Here is a 16430-nt window from a genome sequence, read left to right on the forward strand (position 1 = left end):
ACTCCAGTGAGGTGGAAACACCCCTTCGGCCAAGCACCACTCCTGGAGTCCTAGGGTGGCGGGACCACCCTTCCCTCCTTGTCAGCTCCTTCTGACATGGGTTTTCTCATCATGCTGCCATCCAAGGACCCTCTAGACACCTAGCGTGGCTGTTCTCTTCTTGGCTGCTGTGACTCCAAATCCCCAGGGCCTCGGAGAAGCCAGGCTGCCAAGACAACAGCCACCCTGTCCCTGGGCCTCACCATCACTGGACCACAGGTCACCAGGATGTCTGAGAGAGCAGCAGCCAGGCCTCTCCCAGGACCTGCACCCCCTCCAACAGGGAACAGCAGGCCAGCTTCACTCCCTGTGTGAGGAGGCTGGCAGGACTCAGTCTCCTTAGAGACTTTGTAGCTCTAAAAAACTTTGGGAAAGGAATTTTAGGTCTCAGAGCAACTGGAGAGCAGAAACGAGATTGGAGAAAGGAATGTGAGAGCTTGGCATCTTCTGGTTTTTAGTCTATTTCACCACAATAGGGCTTCCACCACCCCTGCAGTCCCAAGCAGTAAGGTGACTTGAAGCGCATCACATGTAGCCACAGATAGATTTTTAAATTGTTCGTGATTCACCACTCATCACTATCTACCCACCTCAAGATTAGATGCTGCCCCTATCTCACAGTTCTCTTACAAGGGGCTGAAATCAAAATCTCTTCATGAATGAGATTTATCTCATTTATTATGACTATGCCCTGTGGTTTGTTATCGTAGAGTTCTTTATTCTAGTATTTGTTTAATCTACCTATCTAGCTTATTACACACATTAGTTTTTATGTGACATGTACTATATTAGGTACAAAAATAAAATGGTAACAGAACCTGTCATGGTTTTATTGTTATTATTATTTGTATATCAAGTCTTTTTGATGTTTAATTCTCAACCTGCCCCCTTAAACATCTATGCAAACTAATATGGGTCTCTGAAGATACATTATAAATGGTCAAATTTGCTCAAGATTTATGACTTTTTTACATAGTATTACTACTAAACACTGGTATACCTATTTAAATAGTTTTAACAAGATGTTAATAAATGAATATAATTTCCTTGGGATGACCAAATTATCACACCATGATGGCAACCTGAATGCAGACACAGAGGCCTGGCTGCTGATGGAAATTAAGAACTTGACATCAGGAAGCACCTCGGGAAGGACCCAGAACGTTGTCCCTGAGGTTTCTCACTTAACAAAGCAGCATGAAAAGCGTCATTCACCTAGTTATGTGCTCAATGCCTGACCCTGGTGGACAGAGTCCATCCATGTAACATACAACTTAAAAACAAATTTTAAAGGGATGATATCCCTCCTTAAATTGGCCATGCAGTGGTACAAAAGCTGACATTAAGATCCCTTGTGGACTTCCCAGGTGTGGCATCACACTCCTTAGAGAGAGAGAGGCAAGGGAAGAGTGGGGAAGTTCGTGAGGAATGTGCTGGGCCCATGGCATGATTCTTCTGGAATACAAGGCAGGCACAAACCTCTTGAAGCCAGCTGGAGTCTAAGGTAAGCTGCTTCACGAACACTCAGGCAATAATAAAATGTTCTGAAAAGCACTTAAACTTCATATGTTGAGGTGTTAGCTAAGTGGAAGCTTCTGTTCCTACAGAGAGGGACTAGGAGAAAACACAGCAATGCCACAGAGCAGAGAAGGAAGAGGCCTGTGTCACGCAGCAGGCACACAAAAAAGCCTCCTGTACAGGATGGCCACCAGTCGGACCCAGAAGGTTGATGGCATGCCCCAAAGAGGGCTGCCTAGTTCCTGGATGGTCTTCAGACCCCTTCGTGCCTCTAGGTCTGCAGCAGGCCTCCTGGTTTGATTCATCGTCTCCCCAGACCTACAATCGGTGAGGCCTTCTAAGACCAATCCCTATACTTATTCCTGCCACCCCCTCTTGGCCATCAACTCAGAACCCAAGGAGCATGCCAAGACATCGTGGAGTGGACAGACTGCTTGCACCTACTGAGACCCCAGGTTTTCGTGTCCCCTAGAGTCTCTCACAAGCCACAGAGACATCATAAGGCTCAGAAAGTTCTCCTGCGAGAATATGATTTTGGTTCTCCATGACTGCTACTCGGTAATTAATCTTTTTATAATGTTGTTTCCTATCAGATAAAGCATGGCCCTTAAAAGGATTTCAGTCTCCAAACTTCCTTTAATTGCATCACACTCTGAATGCTCACGTCCCCGCACCTGTGCCATCTGGCAGCCATTCTAGTTCAGGGGCCGTGTACCAAGACAGAAAACTGGTTCATCCTAGCACCACTCACCACACACCTTCCTGCGGTCTTCTTCGGTGCAAGGCGTAGGCACAGGCTGAGTCACCAGCCAGTTAGGTGCCTTCCTGACCCATGCTGTTGAGTCATCTGAACAGTATTCAGAACCGTTGCTGTTGGCTCAGCAACAGTTTAATACCGTGAAATTTATCCTTCAACAGGATTATCCAGTCTCCTAGCCTGAGATTTATTTTGTTATTTGAAACAGATAATATATTCTTTTACTGAAAGAACAAAACAACGTAGTTATTTACGTACAGAATGGGACAGACCTCTGACAACCCAGGTGGAGATGACAGGCACTAGGGTTTGATTTTTCTGATTATACAGAGCTTTTGGATAGGGGTGGTTGAAAGGACACATTATTTCCCACCCTGTTGTCATGATTGCTCTGTTGCAGCTAATCAAACTCTAATTCATTAGAAACCCAGACAAGAAACAGAAGAGAAAAATAAACAATGGCTTCTACCAGCCTTCAAAGCCCCATGGGAATCTCTGATTAAATTTGGCACCCGGGCCTGCTCGAATGTGCGCTCCTTGAGAGCAGAAGCCTTGTCTGGCTTGCTTATCAGTGCATCTCCAGCTCCCAGAGGAGCACCTGGCACATTGTGGTCACTTAATGAGTATGTGCTGGAGACATCCCTGTTGGTCTGGTGGTTAAGACTTTGTCTTCCAATGCAGGGGGTACAGGTTTCATTCCTGGTCAGGTAACTAAGATCCCACACATCTCACAGTCAAAAACAAAAAACAAGAAACATAAAAAACAGAAAATATTGTAACAAAATTCAATAAAGGCTTTTAATAAAAATAAGTATTTGCTCAATGAAGCAATGAATGAATGAACGAATGAACCAAAAAGCCAGTTCAGAGTCATCTAGAGCAGCAGAGAGGCCTAATGTTATAGTGAATAGAATATGCAATGGAAATAAAATTCCTTGGCTTGAGTCCCAAGTCTTCTGACTGGAGGCACTTGGGTAAATTACCTTATTTCTCTGAGCTATTTCCCCACCACAAAATGGAAGTAACGAAAATATATATTCCACAGGACTATTTTAGGGATTAAATGATAAAAATTGTATGAATGTATTTTATAAAGTTCCATTGCCCACACTTGAAATCTGGAAGTTAGCCTGTATCCCACTGACTTGCCCACCTCCGTTCTCCTAATATTTCCCATCTCCACTTCCTCTCCATTCCCACCACCACTGCCTTCACTGTGGTTCTCATGACTCATCACCCAGACAGTTCTGTCCCTCCCTAATGGGTTTCCTGCCTTGAGCCTGGCTCTTCTATAGCCCTTTGCTGCCAGTAAGCTTCATGGGTAAGTGAGCACTACAGCTTCACAGAAGGAGGCCACATTTGAGGTTCGATGCTCTGTGGTTGCCATCTTGAAATTCTTAATAAACTAGTGTTTTGGAAGTGAAGTCCATGGGGCGACAGACCATAATTGGGGGCTTAGGGCACTGGCTCATCTGGGCCAGCCCTTCTGCCACCTCTCAGCCACTCACTCACCTGGCACCCTAGTCTCTGCCCCACCTCCCTTCTCCCTAAGCCCTCCCAGTGACCACTGCCAGCTCCACCACCAGCAGGGCCCTGGGCATAGTTGTGAGGAGGGGCAGCGTTGAGCCAGCATGCCTTTTGGTTTCCAGGGATGGACATGGTGGTAGCTACCTCCACCCTAGGCTGATAGTGCCATGGTGCCTTTGGCAGGTGACATAATCCAGGCAGGGCTTCCCTGGTGGCTCAGAGAGGAAAGAATATGCTTGCAATGAAGGAGATGCAGGTTCGGCCCCTGAGTTGGGAAGATCCCCGGAGAAAGGAATGACTACCCACTTCAGTATTCTTGCCTGGAGAATTCCACGGACCACGGAGGCTGGCAGGCTACAGTCCATGGGGTTGCCAAGAGTCGGATATGACTGGGCTACAAACACAATAACGCAGGTAAGCCTTGTGACCACCCCAGGCCCAGAGACCTAGTGAATCCCGACATACACATCACAGTACCGTTGGGGGCACCGGTCCCTGGGAAGGGGAGATGCCAGCTTCACTTTCCCACCCCTAGGTGGCCACAGCACATTGGTCTGGCAGCTCCTCAGGGAGACGCCCAGCCAACAGTGGGCCACCAGTGGGCCACCAGTGTCCCAAGTCTTGGGAGATAGGGCCCCAGGCTCCTGGGAGGGTCTGCACTTTCCACACAAGCATCTCTGGGCCTGCGGAAGGTGACACTAAATGGCAAATTTCTAAAAAACACCATGACAAGTTGAGAGACTACTGAGTATAAAGGGGGAAAGCTCTATACTTTAGTACCTTTGGCAGCACAACTTTTTCTTGGCTTTGAATAGGATGTCTCATTTTTCATTTTGCACTGGACCCCAATGGCTTGTCCTGACTCCCAATGTGAGCCTTCCCAAGCTTGATCATCTCGCTCAGCTGTGAGACTCCTTCAATGCTTTCCTATAATGTGCAGCATAAAATGCTGCCTCCTGGCAAGGACTCCATACTCTGCCTTGTCTGGTACATCCTCTACCACTCGCCCACTCTCACCCTCCTTCTTAGTCATCTTGGAATATTAGCAGCTTCCTGAACATGCCTGGCTGCTTTCTGTCATTGGTCCTCACATATCCTCCCTCCATTACCACTCCCCTTCCCCCCACTTTTTTCTATGTCTACTCAAGCTTCACTTTTTTCCATGGCTTTTGCTGACCACCTCCAGCCCTACCAGGCTGAGTTGGTGCTCCTCTACTGTGCTCACATAGCAAACCAACCCCTGACCAGAACCTTGTCATGTCCCTTATCTTTCTGTCCGATAATCACTGATGTTCCTACCTGACCTCTCCCCATCAGACTTATGCAACCTGGTTCCGAAAACAGGGACTATGTCTTAGGTAACATTCTATTCCAGCACCAGGTACTTTGGGGGGGGGGGCAACTGAATTCATTACTAACTCAGACATGCTGCCTCTCTCTGCCCATCCCCTTCACCACCTGCTTGGTGACATGCTCTGAATGACACAAGTCATATGTCAGTCAGTCTTATGTCTTCTCCTGAGAGAGGAGTCTTTTCCATCACAAAGATGTCCAAGGTACCATTTTCAGCCTATTTTATAGACCTACCACTTTCTGACCATGTTACTTTCAGTGATCCCTTGGATTTCAGCTCTCGCCAAACCAAACCTCAGACACAGAAATTGGAGATACAAAACACTTGACTCATTTGTTAAGCAAATAAATCATTTTAACTTTTCAGCATATTCTTAAAGCTTTAGTTACTCAGGCCCAGTACTTGGATCTTCCCTCCACCACTTTCCCGTGGAGATCCATGCCCCATACAATGGGGTTCATAGTCTTGGACCAAGAATTTCAACATAGGTTATTGGATCATCTGGTCCAGACCCCTCCGGTAGTTGCAGGAGGCCGTCAGTCAGTTCAGTCGCTCAGTCGTGTCCAACTCTTTGCGACCCCATGAACTGCAACACGCTAGGCCTCCCTGTCCATCACCAACTCCCAGAGTTTACTCAAACTCATGTTCATCGAGTCGGTGATGCCATCCAGCCATCTCATCCTCTGTCGTCCCCTTCTCTCCTGCCCCCAGTCCCTCCCAGCATCAGGGTCTTTTCCAATGAGTCAACTCTTTGCATGAGGTGGCCAAAGTATTGGAGTTTCAGCTTTAGCATCAGTCCTTCCAATGAACACCTGCTCCTAAATCCAACCAGCAGGCCCATGATCCTTCCACAGCTCCATAATCTCCTGTGAATGAGAAATGTTATTTCCTGGCTTTTAACCTACCCTTTTACCCACCTGTTTTTATTTTGTTTTTTAATTTTTTATTGGAGTATAATTGTTTTCAGTGTTGTATTGGTTTCAGATGTACGGCAAAATGAATCAATTATACATATACATATATGCATTCTTTTTTATATAAATTATTTTCCCATATAGGTCATTACAGTACCCATCCATCTCTCTTTGAAAATATAAGGTCATCTCTGCCTCTGGGTTTCTTTTTTCAGGATCTCTAAAGTGTTATACATTCAGTTGTCTAATAACTTAAAGCCTGCCAGCCCAGTCCTAAGCCAACCCATGGTTCTGGCATGCTCCATCTTCATTTCACACAGGTGTTCCCCCCTAACCCAAATGGCCATCAGGTAGTTTGGTAAAAATTGGGAAGGGGAGAGATGAGCCTGATGGATAGCCATCAATGATGAGACAATACAGTTTACTTCACTAAAGTCTGTGGGAGACAGTGATGAAGAAATGATCCTTGTTGACATGCAGTATTGACACAGCAGCCACACAAACCACATTCAATATCTCTCTAAACCAGCTGCTCACTGGCTTTGGGGGGCAATGTATGTGCTTCTCCCATGATTTCATGAAGAATACCCTTCTTATTTCACCACCATTAATGGGTTAGTTAATAAGTTTCTATGTTTCTGCTCCAGGTTGAGGGAAAACGGCAAATCAGAAGCTTTCCAAACAGACCAGAAATGGGTACTTTCATTGTGTATATCTCCAGTCTGCTTGCTTACAGCCCTCAGTGTTTATAAATGTCATTAAACATTCCTTTCAAGAAACACATGAACCCCTAAATCTGACCTACCTCCCCGACACCCCCTCTCCACACTGTCCCCAGCCTCTGGCCCACTCTAAACTTGGAGAAATGTGGCCAGAAGAGAGTTAGACTATTTCGTGTGATGTAATACAGCCTGCTCAACTTTTGCATAGCAATTCAGCAAACACAGTTTTAAGCATTCAATTCTACTTCTACAGCTTCTTAAAATTCCCTGCAATATAATTATACTGATGGGAATGCAGAAAGATAATTGCTTTTAGAGGAAAGTTTCTCCTTTGTTCCATGTTCATCTGGCTTCCAGAAATGGAACAAGAGCCCTTGAACAGCAGAAATACGCATCCATGTGTCTCTAGTTATCATTTATTTACAAAGATAGACCTTGACAAATGTAATTTGTTCAATAAAATTAAAAGGATGCACGATAATTCACTTAGACAAAGAGACTTGAAAGGGGAACGTCATCGGCAGCCGTGCCGTCCATCATTCCAAATGATCAGCTGACTTTGAAGAAGTGGCAGGTGTTCCCCTTTTGGAATGCGGCATTGAAATACTATTTAGAAAGGGGGAAGAAAGAAAGAGAGCTAGGAATTGGAGCAATTCTTTATTCAGGCAATAATTATACAAATTAGATCTATGAAAGCCAGAGAATGACTGTGCCTTGAACCCTGTCTGTGTGCATAGAACAATGGGGAAATTAATAATTAAATCTATTACATATGCTCATAATTCAATACAAAAGATACCTCAGTAGTTCAAACACTCCTGTATTTTCATTTGAATAAGGCTTTCACACATTCTCCTCATTATATATGTATTATATTTTAAATTTAACAGCTTATTTTGTTGCCTTTATGTTTGAATTAATAAGGGCACACTTTAATGCACTAATGGGGAATTGCATTAGCCGGCTCTGCAGACATAACTTTGAAAAATCTCCAGTTTCCCCAGGGTGAAATCAATTTGCCCCAGAATGTGTTGTCTCACAGACACATCTGGAATCTGGGAAGAACAGCTCCCCTCTATGTGCTTCTGATTTGGGCCTCCATATCTGAAAGAGGATCCCCAGAGCCAAAACCTTTGCTAAACTGAACAGACCCACCAAGATCAAATTCTGCATTCAGCAACCTCTTAGCCAGCTAACACGGTTTCCATGCCTGGCCCACGCTATTTTTCCTGAGAGCAAAAATAATTTCCTTATGAAAAAGTAAAGGTTTATTTTGAATCCAATCATTCATTTTCTCTCTTTTTTTTTTTTGCTTTCTCACTCCCTCTCTTCTCCTGGCTCCCTTCCTATTGCTACGTTTAACTCTTCCTACTACCTCTGAACCTTAGAAAGCGGCAAAGAAAGGGAAGTTAGAGAAGGAAAGAGAAAGCGAGAGTATATCTTACAGTGGTTATGTGGGGTCAGAGGGTGCCCCAACCGCTAAGATGTGACGTGCCAATGAACAGCTTCAGAATTACTGGGGTTTCCAGGACAGGGGGAACACTGGTTGAACTGGAGCACTGAAATCCAAGGGAGCAAAGTGAATTCATACAGCAGGGACCCCAGTTACCCTGAAAATAGAGTGACTCCACTGGGGGATTGAGGGCTTCCCAGATGCACTAGTGATAAAGAACTTACCTCCAATGCAGGAAACATAAGAGATGTGGCTTTGATCACTGGGTCAGAAAGATCCCCTGGCAAAAGGCATGGCAACCCATTCCAGTATTCTTGCCTGGAGAATCCCATGGACAGAGGAGCCTGGCAGGCTACAGTCCATGGGGTCGCAAAGGGCTGGACATGACTGAAGTGACTTAGCATGAACACACGCACGCACTGGGAGACTGAGTGCTAAGAATATAACGAATGCACATATCCATCCCTCTGCAAGTCAGAAAAGAGACAAAGGAGTCAGTAGCTGAGAGAGAGAGAGAGAGAGAAAGAGAGAGAGAGAGGAAGCCCTAACCAAATGCTCCTACTTGGGTGCAAAGCGGCTGCCAGCACCCCCGGCCGCCCAGGCATGCGAGGAGGCACTTGCCGCTGCTGCCACTGCAGGGTGGCAAGGAGTTCTGTGCCTTCGGAGGAGCGCCAAATTCAATGATGCTAATTGCACTGCAGATTCCTAGCATCATTAGCAATTCTTAAAATTACATTTGCCCTGCTTAAGCTCTCTATTTCCAGCTTGGTATACGGAGGGAGCCGGTCTCTGAAGGGGATATGGGTTACCAAGAAATTCAATTGGACCCATTGACTTCAGGTGTGCAGGTGGAGGCTGGCCGGTGGGGATTCACAGACCAGGAAAAATGCTTGTTTATCTTATTTTAAATGCTGATTGCTGGGAGAATAAACAAAACCCGCAGCTAAATGGGCCTTAAAGGAACGCAGGGAATTTTGGAAAGAAAGAAAGCCTTACTGTATAATGGTCGGAACTAGCCCCGTGGGTCTTACGGTGACAAACACCATTGGAACACCTGGAGCGATGGAATAAGTTGCATTTGAAATAGCTGCTGCAGAAATAACCATGTCTCCTCTCTCCGTTTGTTTGTATTTAAAACAAATGAATAAAATCCAGATGAATAGATGTTTTTGCTTTGTTTGTTTGTTTCCTTAAAGAGAACATATTTGCTCATTAGGAAAGCTAGACAGCCAGCCCCAGAAACGAAAGCCCGGAGGCCATGTCTCTTTTTGCAAGGACACTTCCCCCCACCCCGCCGCAACACACACACACACACTTCCCAGCCCAAGCACCTCTATACTGCTGAGAAGAAAAGGGACGTCCTGAGAGCAGAGCAAGTTAAAATTTGCCTGTCCCAAGACTGTGACTCTCAACACTGGGACAGGGCTCTGTGGAGTCTACTGTGGAGTGAGTGAGAAGCCACCGACGTCACGCCCTCAGGAAGTGCCCTCTACTCTGATCTAGCAACAGAAAGGGAGCCAGTTCCTGGGTATTTTCCCCGAGAATTTATGCCATTTAATTAAATTACTAAGCATATACCCACACAAATACATACATACACATACACACATGCATGTGCATACACACACTTAGAAATGTGTGTCATATATATGGCTCCGTGTATACAGACATACAGGAGGAATGTATAGCTTTTGATTGGGCTGTCTTTTAATAATCGTGAAGCCAGTTTTAATGAAACACTGTTTAAGGCTGCTGGTGAGCAAAGGAGCCATCTGTTGCAGAGCATGAATAAACTGAGTCACAAGCACTAGAGGACAGCTAGCTGCATCAATCATGTTTGTATTATTTATTCATAAATGAGCTCAGTTTACAAACCCCAACTTTCACCAGAAGCCAAGACATGGACTCGGAGAAGGCAATGGCACCCCACTCCAGTACTCTTGTCTGGAAAATCCCGTGGATGGAGGAGCCTGGTGGGCTGCAGTCCATGGGGTCTCTAGGAGTCGGACACGACTCAGCGACTTCACTTTCACTTTTCACTTGCATGCTTTGGAGAAGGAAATGGCAACCCACTCCAGTGTTCTTGCCTGGAGAATCCCAGGGACGGGGGAGCCTGGTGGGCTGCCGTCTATGGGGTTGCACAGAGTCGGACACGACTGAAGCGACTTAGCAGCAGCAGCATCGAGACATGGACTTGCTGCCACACGCAGGAACACTCCCATTAAATGGTACACCAATATTTGGTGTCCCAAAATATTTTCTGGAAGGGAGAGGCCTATGTGAAATCCCCATGGTACACCTGAGTAAACTGACATGCCCCCGAGTTACATCATTTACTCCCAGTGGCATGGCTACATCAGGAATTCCTTTTCAAGAGTCTTGGAGGGTGGGGAGCCAGTTACCCTCCCTTCCTTTCTAGCAAGGAGAGGACATCATAGCCCATAAAACAAAGGAATACACTCAAAATTCAGGGAAAGTTATTCCTTATGCCAAACAAGAGGAGAAAAGCAGATACTTCTGGACGTCTGTAAAGTCAGTTTGGTTAGAAATTAAAGCAATGGCTTCAATTTGATCATGCTAACAGCTATCATATTTCAGCCATCTTTATCTGCCCAGAGGGCACTTTGCCTACATATTAGTTTATAATCTTCACCACTACTCTATGAGGTAGGCAGTAGTATTCCCATTTTACAGGCCAGGAAACCAAGGATCAAGAAATCAAGCAATTTACCCACGACGCCAAGGCTTTTAGAGCCAGCGGCAGGATTTCGACATCCTAAGACCTGCAAACACGGGGCCTTTGCTCCTGTAACCCTTCCTGGTTCTCTCTTTCCCTTTTTCTTCTGCCAACTCTTCACGCTCTGTCTAGCGTCCACTTGGCCTCACAGCTGAAGCTTAATGTAGTTGAAATTGCCATCAGCTTTCCAGGCCTGCACTCCTCCTAGGGCACTGTATTTATTAGTTAAAGAGGCAACTTCTGGGGCAGAAAAAAAGAAAGAAAAAAGAAATGAAACTACCCTTATTCTCAAATCACTACCAGACCTAATGGCCCTAGTACACAAGAAAGAGATACCTGAAGTGTGCTTTCTGCCTTGAGTAGAAAGGAAAGGGACCAAATGTGGCTTAATTCCTGATTGGAATGGAGGGACGCCATGGTGTGGGGAAGGGCCCCGGATCCCCCCTGGCTCAGTGCACAAGGCGTCAAGACCCGCGAGGGGGTCTTTGGAGGAGGAGCCGAGACCTGGAGGCGCGAGGGGGAGCTGGGACCAGCAGGGAACCCGGTGGGGCCGGGAAGCCATTTGTCTGGATGGGGCAAAAGAAACGGGAGAGGTGGAAAGGACGATGCAGACCGGGACGTGAAAGGACTGCAGTTGCCTTTGAAGTGGGGAAACTTTATCGCGATTTGAGAGGCCACTGGGAATCTCTGCAGCATCCCCAGAAAGGGAACAGAAAAGTGGAGGCCGCGCCCGTGCCCGACTCCCCGCCAGCCTCCAGGGGGCGCTCGCGACGGCAGGGCCGGAGGAGACTGGGGTACAGGACGCACCTGGCTGAAGAGCAACGTGACATCCTCGCCAGGCAGACTCCCTCCTGCTGCACAGTCCCCACGGCAACCTCTCTAGGCCAACTCGGAGGCGCCCGTCATGCGAGCATAATTTGTGTCACGTCTGCAGCCTTTTAAAAATAGAAAGATGGGGAGGTATATTTAGCACCCCCAAACCTTCGTAACGATGCCACTCAAAGCAAATGAACCGTTAATAACACAGGAGGGGCGGGGGTGGGGGAGGTGGGGTTGGGACGACGGATGAGGAGCAAACAAGCTTAGCCCTTTGGTGTTTATAATGTTGAACTGGAGGATCCTAACACCAAATGGGGCATGACTCCCATCGCCCGGCAGCACAACCTAGGCCTTTCCCCAGAAAGTAGCCGTCCTTTTGATGGGAGGACACTGTGGCGAGAGGTGGCCAGCCGGAAGGAACCCTGACCCTGCGTGGAAACCCGGAGAATTCCGCGGCGCCAAGGCGAGTCCTCCCAGGCTGCGACCGCGCCTCGCGCGGCGAGGATGTGTCTTTGGCGCCACCTAGTGTCTGAGGCGGAGACAACGCCTGGCGAGGGCTGCAGAACAGGCTGACTCCAGTCCTGGGATTTCATCCTTAGGCCCCGACTTTGAACTAGACCGGTCATCCTGTGGACCAGTAATATCCTCTGGCTGAGCAGAAAGTTTCCCAAGATCCCTGTTCCTGCTGCCTCCAAAACTAAGTAGAAAATTTTTCAGAATAAGTGGAATAAACGATGCTCCCTCTCCATGAGACATCCATGAGGTGATATCTGGTTTTCTCTAAATACAATGGCAAGTCAATTATTAATTCATTGTGAAAAAAATATAGATGCTGTCATTATATAGAGTCCAGGGAAGAACTGAGCTTAAGACCATCTGGAGGGGCTACCTCTGAGAAACACTGAATTGGGTGGGACAAAGATGAACTATTACTTTTGATTTTATGGCCAAAGACCTCCAGAAAGAATCCTGCTGCTAAGTCACTACAGTCGTGTCCGACTCTGTGCGACCCCATAGACGGAAGCCCACTAGGCTCCCCCATCCCTGGGATTCTCCAGGCAAGAACACTGGAGTGGGTTGCCATTTCCTTCTCCAATGCGTAAAAGTGAAAAGTGAAAGTGAAGTCGCTCAGTCGTGTCTGACTCTTAGCGACCCCATGGACTGCAGTCTACCAGGCTCCTCTGTCCATGGGATTTTCCAGGCAAGAGTACTGGAGTGGGGTGCCATTGCCTTCTCCATAGAATCCTGCAGTGTAATGGAAAGAAGACAGGTCTGGGAGCCAGGATACTGGGGTCCTCATATTGGCTCTGCCTGCAATTATCTGTGTGACCTTGACCAGGGAGCAACCAATTTTACTTCTCACAACAATGCTATGAGGTCTGAATTGTTACCTCCACATGATAGATGAGGCAGTTAGGGGCTCCAGGTTACCCAAGGTGAAAGAGCAGGTCAGTGTCAAACCCAAGCTTCAAGCTCAGGTCTACCCAACTGTAAAGAGCACATTCCTTTTACTTAAAGCATTGAATCCCTCTGTGCTTTGGCTTCCCATCTACAGAATGAAGGGGCTGTGCCTAGTGTCAGTTGGTCCCTTCCACAATCAGCAAATTCTGATCTAAGGTCTCTCTAGTCCCTAAAAACCCACTTTTAGTGCTCACAAACCCCATGGTGGTAACAAAAGGGGCTTTAAAAAGGATTCATCCACCTATAAAAACCATGGGATTTTATTTTCAGTTATGGGCAAGAGAACACCAAAACAGATCCATTAGAACATCAAACCTCCTTTGAAATTTAGGATTGTGGGGAAAGCAGAGAAAATCTGCAGGGGCTGGAGTGACAGCTTATGGGTCTGTAGCAGAAACCAGGTCTGCAGGGCGCTGCTTAGCTCTTGAGCCCCTGGCCTCTGGGAGAGGATAATTGCCTCTGATCACTGTTTAGACTTGATAAATACATGAAATCAGACAGCAAACAGTTTATCTGGCTACCAGTTTAGATCTGGACAGAACTAGATTAAGGAGTCAGGCATATTTGCAATAACCTCACAGATAAACCCTTCCTATCTGAGATAGTTTATCTCATCCTCAAGAGTTATGTTGCCCAGTAACTGCCACCTTGAAAAGACACGCCAAAGGGTCCAAATCAGCTTTGAACCCCCTCTTCCCACTGACCTTTGGCTGGTCACCAGCCTGAAAGCCAGGGGTTGGAGCTCTGTCCTTGTCTGAAAAGGCTAGGGAAACATGTTGGTGAAGTAGGAACCCCAACCCAAGATCATCTGACTCTGAGGTCAAAGTTTTCTTCATGGGCTTTTCCCCTACCTCAGAGGGGCAAGCTAAAGGAACTTCAAATGTCCCCAGCAAAGATAAGACCAGGAACTGCAGCTTAGATCTTGGGCCCTACGGGGCCACAGACTTACCATGTGACCAACGGCAAGTTCAGACTACTCTGGATCTGTTTCCTCAACTATAAACTGAGGGCTTAAAGCTAAATAATTTCTAAGACCCTACTGAGCCACTTCATGGGCCAGAATCAAACCAGCCGGTACCCTTTAGGGTTTCAGAGGTCACAGTCTTCACTGAAGTACCATGTCCCTCACTTAGAGTCTTCCTCAGTTCCCTTCCCAGCCTCGACTCATTTCCTGACATTCCTCTCTCATTCCGTGGTCACATCCCTCCATCCTCAGACTCTTTCCGACTGGCTCTGGGAGAGCATCACCTCACAAAGAAGCCCTGCAGAGAGGACCATCAAGCACTTTCCATAGGCTGCAGACAGGCCTTTTATTTTCCATCTGTCTTTAAGAAGTGAGACATCCACTGCCCATTCCCCCCTTCCACTCTTCTACCTTCCCGCCAGCAGACTCCTCAGCTTCTGCAATGTTCTCCTGGGGCTTGGCTGGAGTCTTCCTCCAAAAAGATCACTGGGGGTCAGGTGCTGAGACAGCCCCACCCTTAAAACCAACTCCCTCACACCCAGCCCTGAAGAAGAGGCTCCCATTAGGGAAGCAATGGGCTCAGCAGGGCGGCCACCAAAAGTCTTTATCACCTGCCCTAAAGCCCCAACCTGACACCATCTCTTACCAAAAAAAAATCCTACAGGGACCTTTTGGGGACCCATCTGCATGTGCATTGCATGCTCACCGCTCAGTTGCTCAGTCATGTTTGACTCTATGCAACCCCATGGACTGTAGCCCACCAGGCTCCTCTGTCCATGGAATTTTCCAGGCAAGAATACTGGAGTGGGTTGCCCTTTCCTTCTCCAGGGGATCTTCTTCCCCCAGGAATCGAACCTGCATCTCCTGCATTGGCAGGCAGATTCTTTACCACGGAGCCACCTGAGGAACCCTTGTTGCTAAGTCACTTCAGTCGTGTCCAACTCTGTGCAAACCCATAGACGGCAGCCCACCAGGCTCCCCCGTCCCTTTGATTCTCCAGGCAAGAACACTAGAGTGGGTTGCCATTTCCTTCTCCAATGCATGAACGTGAAAAGTGAAAGGGAAGTCGCTCAGTCGCATCTGACCCTCAGCAACCCCATGGAGGCCTTCCAGCCTCCTCCGTCCATGGGATTTTCCAGGCAAGAGTACTGGAGTGGGGTGCCATTGCCTTCTTGGGGACCTGTAATTGAGCTACATTCCAGGAAAGAACTTTCATAAGAAAAGAAAAAAGCACTGTTTTCTCAAGAGTCTTTTCTCCCTAATCGTGCGCCTTATTTTCCCTGTGTTGAAGAATTGATGCTTTTGAACTGTGGTGTTGGATAAGGCTCTTGAGAGACCCTTGGACTGTAAGGAGATCAAAGCAGTCAATTCTAAAGGAAACCAGTCCTGAATATTCATTGGAAGGACTGATGCTGAAGCTGTAACTCCAATACTTTGGCCACCTGATGAGAAGAACTGACTCATTGGAAAAGACCCTGATGCTGGGAAAGATTGACAGCAGGAGGAGAAGCGGATGACAGAGGATGAGATGGCTGGATGGCATCACAGACTTGATGGATGTGAGTTTGAGCAAGCTCCGGGAGTTGATGATTTACAGGGAAGCCTGGCGTGCTGCAGTCCATGGGGTCGCCAAGAGTCGGACACGACTGAGTGATTGAACTGAACTGATTTTCCCTTTCCTCTAGGAGGGGACAGGGGGAAAGTGCTGTCAGTCTTCTGCATCCATGAATTCAACCAACCGTGGATCAAAAGCATTTGGGAAAAAAATTTCAAAAAGTTTGGAGAAACAAAACCTGAATTTGTCGCAAGTATTTACATAGCATTCATGTTGTACCAGGTACCATAAGTAATCTAGAGATGATTTAAATTATACAGGAAGATGTGTATAGGTTATTTGCAAATACCACTCCATTTTATATGAAAGACTTGAGCATCCCAGGATTTGGATAGTCACATATTTGGTATCTTGGATACTGGTCTTGGAACCAGTGCCCCAGGATACTAAGGGAGGAGTGAACTGCCTTTTTCTGGAAAGAGGAATCCCAGAGGGTTGAGGTCATTCCTTTGTAGTGACAGAAGGGTCTTCTCTCAGAGCTCCCCCACTGTGCTGCCCTCACTGTAAGCGTTTATTAGGTGCTAGCTAATGAGTGGATGCAACACTCTGA

This window comes from Bos mutus, chromosome 3 (assembly GCF_027580195.1).
Source record: "Bos mutus isolate GX-2022 chromosome 3, NWIPB_WYAK_1.1, whole genome shotgun sequence".
Classification (NCBI taxonomy): domain Eukaryota; kingdom Metazoa; phylum Chordata; class Mammalia; order Artiodactyla; family Bovidae; genus Bos; species Bos mutus.